This window comes from Cibotium barometz, chromosome 27 (assembly GCF_041138505.1).
Source record: "Cibotium barometz isolate CiBa-2024 chromosome 27, ASM4113850v1, whole genome shotgun sequence".
Lineage (NCBI taxonomy): Eukaryota > Viridiplantae > Streptophyta > Polypodiopsida > Cyatheales > Cibotiaceae > Cibotium > Cibotium barometz.
The window spans coordinates 13,604,038-13,610,645 of NC_141072.1; positions in this window are offsets into that span (position 1 = coordinate 13,604,038).

Sequence of the window (6,608 nt, forward strand, 5' to 3'; positions counted from 1 at the left end):
GTACGATGGTATGGGGAAGGCCCGGATTTTCCATGGCCTCTTAAGCACCAAGAGACTTGAAAAATCCACACTGGCCACTAATTACCAATCCAAACATGCTCTGATTGTGACCAAACATGCTCCGATTGTGACCAAACTTTGCAAGCATGTGGGAGTGGGTCCCCCCCACATGCTTGCAAAGTTTGGTCCCCATCGGAGCATTTTTGGGTATGATGGTATGGAGAAGGCCCGGATTTTCCATGGCCTCTTAAGCACCAAGAGACTTGAAAAATCCACACTGGCCGCTAATTACCAATCCAAACATGCTCCGATTGTGACCAAACTTTACAAGCATGTGGGGTCGGGTCCCCCCCCACATGCTTGCAAAGTTTGGTCCCCATCAGAGCATGTTTGGGTACCATGGTATGGGGAAGGCCCGGATTTTCCATGGCCTCTTAAGCACCAAGAGACTTGAAAAATCCACACTGGCCACTAATTACAAATCCAAACAAGCTCCGATTGTGACCAAACATGCTCCGATTGTGACCAAACTTTGCAACAAGCATGTGGGGGTGGATCCCCCCCACATGCTTGCAAAGTTTGGTCCCCATCGGAGCATTTTGGGGTATGATGGTATGGGGAAGGCCCGAATTTTCCGTGGCCTCTTAAGCACCAAGAGACTTGAAAAATCCACACTGGCCGATAATTACCAATCCAAACATGCTCCAATTGTGACCAAACTTTGCAAGCCTATGGAGGTGGGTTCCTCCCACATGCTTGCAAAGTTTGGTTCCCATCGGAGCATGTTTGGGTACGATGGTATGGGGAAGACCCGGATTTTCCATGGCCTCTCAAGCACTAAGAGACTTGAAAAATCCACACTAGCCGCTAATTACCAATCCAAACATACTCCGATTGTGACCAAACTTTGCAAGCCTGTGAGGGTTGTCCCCTCCCACATGCTTGCAAAGTTTTGTTCCCATCGAAGCATGTTTGGGTACGATGGTATGGGGAAGGCCCGGATTTTCCATGGCCTCTTAAGCACCAAGAGACTTGAAAAATCCACACTGGCCACTAATTACCAATCCAAACATGCTCTGATTGTGACCAAACATGCTCCGATTGTGACCAAACTTTGCAAGCATGTGGGAGTGGGTCCCCCCCACATGCTTGCAAAGTTTGGTCCCCATCGGAGCATTTTTGGGTATGATGGTATGGAGAAGGCCCGGATTTTCCATGGCCTCTTAAGCACCAAGAGACTTGAAAAATCCACACTGGCCGCTAATTACCAATCCAAACATGCTCCGATTGTGACCAAACTTTACAAGCATGTGGGGTCGGGTCCCCCCCCACATGCTTGCAAAGTTTGGTCCCCATTAGAGCATGTTTGGGTACCATGGTATGGGGAAGGCCCGGATTTTCCATGGCCTCTTAAGCACCAAGAGACTTGAAAAATCCACACTGGCCACTAATTACCAATCCAAACAAGCTCCGATTGTGACCAAACATGCTCCGATTGTGACCAAACTTTGCAACAAGCATGTGGGGGTGGGTCCCCCCCACATGCTTGCAAAGTTTGGTCCCCATCGGAGCATTTTGGGGTATGATGGTATGGGGAAGGCCCAAATTTTCCGTGGCCTCTTAAGCACCAAGAGACTTGAAAAATCCACACTAGCCGCTAATTACCAATCCAAACATGCTCCAATTGTGACCAAACTTTGCAAGCCTATGGGGGTGGGTTCCTCCCACATGCTTGCAAAGTTTGGTTCCCATCGGAGCATGTTTGGGTACAATGGTATGGGGAAGGCCTGGATTTTCCATGGCCTCATAAGCACCAAGAGACTTGAAAAATCCACACTGGCCGCTAATTACCAATACAAACATGCTTTTATTGTGACCAAACTCTGCAAGCATGTGGGGGTGGGTCCCCCCCACATGCTTGCAAAAATTGGTCCCCATCGGAGCATGTTTGGTTACGATGGTATGGGAAAGGCCCGGATTTTCCATGGCCTCTTAAGCACCAAGAGACTTGAAAAATCCACAGTGGCCACTAATTACTAACCCAAACATGCTCCGATGGGAACCGAACCTTGCAAGCATGTGGGGGTGGGCTCCCCCCCACATGCTTGCAAAGTGTGGTTCCCCCCATTGGAGCATGTTTGGGTACGATGGTATGGAGAAGGCCCGGATTTTCCATGGCCTCTTAAGCACCAAGAGACTTGAAAAATACACATTGGCCGCTAATTACCAATCCAAACATGCTCCAATTTTGACCAAACTTTGCAAGCATGTGGGGGTGGGTCCCCCCCACATGCTTGCAAAGTTTGGTCCCCACCGGAGGATTTTTGGGTATGATGGTATGGGGAAGGCCCGGATTTTCCATGGCCTCTTAAGCACCAAGAGACTTGAAAAATCCACACTGGCCGCTAATTACCAATCCAAACATGCTCCGATTGTGAGCAAACTCTACAAGCATGTGGGGGTGGGTACCCCCCCACATGCTTGCAAAGTTTGGTCCCCATTAGAGCATGTTTGGGTACGATGGTATGGGGAAGGCCCGGATTTTCCATGGCCTCTTAAGCACTAAGAGACTTGAAAAATCCGTAGTGGCCGCTAATCACCAATCCTAACATGCTTCGATTGTGACCAAACTTTGCAAGCTTATGGGGGTTGGCCCCTCTCACGTGCTTGCAAAGTTTGATCCCCATCGGAGCATGTTTGGGTACGATAGTATGGGGATGGCCCGGATTTCCCATGGCCTCTTAAGCACCAAGAGACTTGAAAAATCCACACTCGCCTGGATTTCCCATGGCCTCTTAAGCACCAAGAGACTTGAAAAATCCACACTGGCCTGGATTTCCCATGGCCTCTTAAGCACCAAGAGACTTGAAAAATCCACACTGGCCCGCTAATTATCAATCCAAACGTGCTCCGATCATGACCAAACTTTGCAAGCATGTTGGGGTGGCTCCCCCCCACGTGCTTGCAAGGTTTGGTCGCTATCGGAGCATGTTTGGGTACGATGGTATTAGGAAGGCCCGGATTTTTCATGGCCTCTTAAGCACCAAGAATCTGCACTGGCCGCTATTTACCAATCCAAACATGCTCCGATTGTGACCAAACTCTGCAAGCATGTGGGGGTGGGTCCCCCCCACATGCTTGCAAAGTTTGGCCCCTATCGGAGCATGTTTGGGTACGATGGTATGGGGATGGCCTGGATTTTCCATGGCCTCTTAAGCACCAAGAGACTTGAAAAATCCACATTGGCCGCTAATTACCAATCCAAACATGCTCCGATTGTGACCAAACTTTCCAAACATGTGGGGGTGGCCCCCTCCCACATGCTTGCAAAGTTTAGTCCCCATCGGAGCAAGTTTGGGTACAATGGTATGGGGATGGCTCGGATTTTCAATGGCCTCTTAAGCACCAAGAGACTTGAAAAATCCGCGCAGGTCGCTAATTACCAATCCAAACATACTCCGATTGTGACCAAACTTTGCAAGCCTATGAGGGTTAGCCCCTCCCCCCACATGCGTGCAAAGTTGTGTTCCCATCGGGGCGGAGTATGTTTGGGTACGATGGTATGGGGAAGGCCCGGATTTTCCATGGCCTCTTAAGCACCAAGAGACTTTAAAAATGCACACTGGCCACTAATTACCAATCCAAACATGCTCCGATTTTGACCAAACTTTGCAAGCATGCAGGGGTGGGTCCCCCCCGCATGCTTGCAAAGTTTGGTCCCCATCGGAGAATTTTTGAGTACGATGGTATGGGGAAGGCCCGGATTTTCCATGGCCTCTTAAGGACCAAGAGACTTGAAAAATCCACACTGGCCGCTAATTACCAATCCAAACATGCTCCGATCATGACCAAACTTTGCAAGCATGTGGGGGTGGGTCCCTCCCACATGTTTGCAAAGTTTGGTCCCCATCAGAGCATATTGGGTACGATGTTATGGGAAAGGCCCGGATTTTCCATGGTCTCTTAAGCACCAAGAGACTTGAAAAATCTGCACTGGCCACTAATTACCAATCCAAACATGCTCCGATTGTGATCAAACTTTACAAACCTGTGGGGGTTGGCCCCTCCCACATGCTTGCAAAGTTTGGTTCCCATAGGAGCATGTTTGGGTACGATGGTATGGGGAAGGCCCGGACTTTCCATGGCCTCTCTTCCATGGCCTCTTAAGCACCAAGAGACTTGAAAAATCTACACTGGGCGCTAATTACCAATCCAAACATGCTCCGATTGTGACTAAAGTTTTCAAGCATGTGGGGGTGGGTCTCCCCCACATGCTTACAAATTTTGGTCCCCATCGGAGCATGTTTGGGTACGACGGTATGGGGAAGGCTCGGATTTTCCATGGCCTATTAAGCACCAAGAGACTTTAAAAATCTGCACTGGCCGCTAATTACCAATCCAAGCATGCTCCGATTGTGACGAAACTCTGCAAGCGTGTGGGGGTAAGTCCCCCCCACACGCTTGCAAAGTTTGGTCACAATCGGAGCATGTTTGGGTATGATGGTATGGGGAAGGCCCGGATTTTCCATGGCCTCTTAAGCACCAAGAGACTTGAGAAATCCGCACTGGCCACTAATTACAAATCCAAACATGCTTCGATTGTGACCAAACTTTGCAAGCCTGTGGGGAATGGGTCCCCCCCCACATGCTTGCAAAGTTTGATTCCCATCGGAGCATGTATGGGTACGATGGTATGGGGAAGGCCCGAATTTTCCATTGCCTCTTAAGCACCAAGAGACTTGAAAAATCCACACTGGCCGCGCTAATTACCAATCCAAACATGCTCCGATTGTGAGCAAACTTTTCAAGCATGTGGAAATGGGTCCATCCCACATGCTTGCAAAGTTTGGTTCCCATCGGAGCATGTTTGGGTACAATGGTATGGGGAAGGCCTGGATTTTCCATGGCCTCATAAGCACCAAGAGACTTGAAAAATCCACACTGGCTGCTAATTACCAATACAAACATGCTTTGATTGTGACCAAACTCTGCAAGCATGTGGGGGTGGGTACCCCCCACATGCTTGCAAAAATTGGTCCCCATCGGAGCATGTTTGGTTACGATGGTATGGAAAAGGCCCGGATTTTCCATGGCCTCTTAAGCACCAAGAGACTTGAAAAATCCACAGTGGGCACTAATTACTAACCCAAACATGCTCCGATGGGAACCGAACCTTGCAAGCATGTGGGGGTGGGCTCCCCCCCACATGCTTGCAAAGTGTGGTTCCCCCCATTGGAGCATGTTTGGGTACGATGGTATGGGGAAGGCCCGGATTTTCCATGGCCTCTTAAGCACCAAGAGACTTGAAGAATCCACACTGGCCGCTAATTACCAATCCAAACATGCTCCGATTGTGACCAAACTCTACAAGTAGTTGGGGTGGGTCCCCCCCACATGCTTGCAAAGTTTGGTCCCCATTAGAGCATGTTTGGGTACGATGGTATGGGGAAGGCCCGGATTTTCCATGGCCTCTTAAGCACTAAGAGACTTGAAAAATCCGCAGTGGCCGCTAATCACCAATCCAAACATGCTCCGATTTGTGACCAAACTTTGCAAGCTTATGGGGGTTGGCCCCTCCCACATGCTTGCAAAGTTTGATCCCCATCGGAGCATGTTTGGGTACGATAGTATGGGGATGGCCCGGATTTCCCATGGCCTCTTAAGCACCAAGAGACTCTTAAGCACCAAGAGACTTGAAAAATCCACACTGACCCTGATTTCCCATGGCCTCTTAAGCACCAAGAGACTTGAAAAATCCACACTGGCCCGCTAATTATCAATCCAAACGTGCTCCGATCATGACCAAACTTTGCAAGCATGTGGGGGTGGCTCCCCCCCACATGCTTGCAAGGTTTGGTCCCTATCGGAGCATGTTTGGGTACGATGGTATGGGGAAGGCCCGGATTTTCCCCTGGCCTCTTAAGCACCAAGAATCTGCACTGGCCGCTATTTACCAATCCAAACATTGCTTGCAAAGTTTGGTCCCTATCGGAGCATGTTTGGGTATGATGGTATGGGGATGGCCTGGATTTTCCATGGCCTCTTAAGCACCAACAGACTTGAAAAATCCACACTGGCCGCAAATTACCAATCCAAACATGCTCCGATTGTGACCAAACTTTCCAAACATGTGGGGGTGGCCCCCTCCCACATGCTTGCAAAGTTTAGTCCCCATTGGAGCATGTTTGGGTACGATGGTATGGGGATGGCCCGGATTTTCCATGGCCTCTTAAGCACCAAGAGACTTGAAGAATCCACACTGGCCGCTAATTACCAATCCAAACATGCTCCGATTGTGAGCAAACTTTTCAAGCATGTGGAAATGGGTCCATCCCACATGCTTGCAAAGTTTGGTTCCCATCGGAGCATGTTTGGGTACAATGGTATGGGGAAGGCCTGGATTTTCCATGGCCTCATAAGCACCAAGAGACTTGAAAAATCCACACTGGCCGCTAATTACCAATACAAACATGCTCCGATTGTGACCAAACTCTGCAAGCATGTGGGGGTGGGTCCCCCCCACATGCTTGCAAAAATTGGTCCCCATCGGAGCATGTTTGGTTACGATGGTATGGGAAAGGCTCGGATTTTCCATGGCCTCTTAAGCA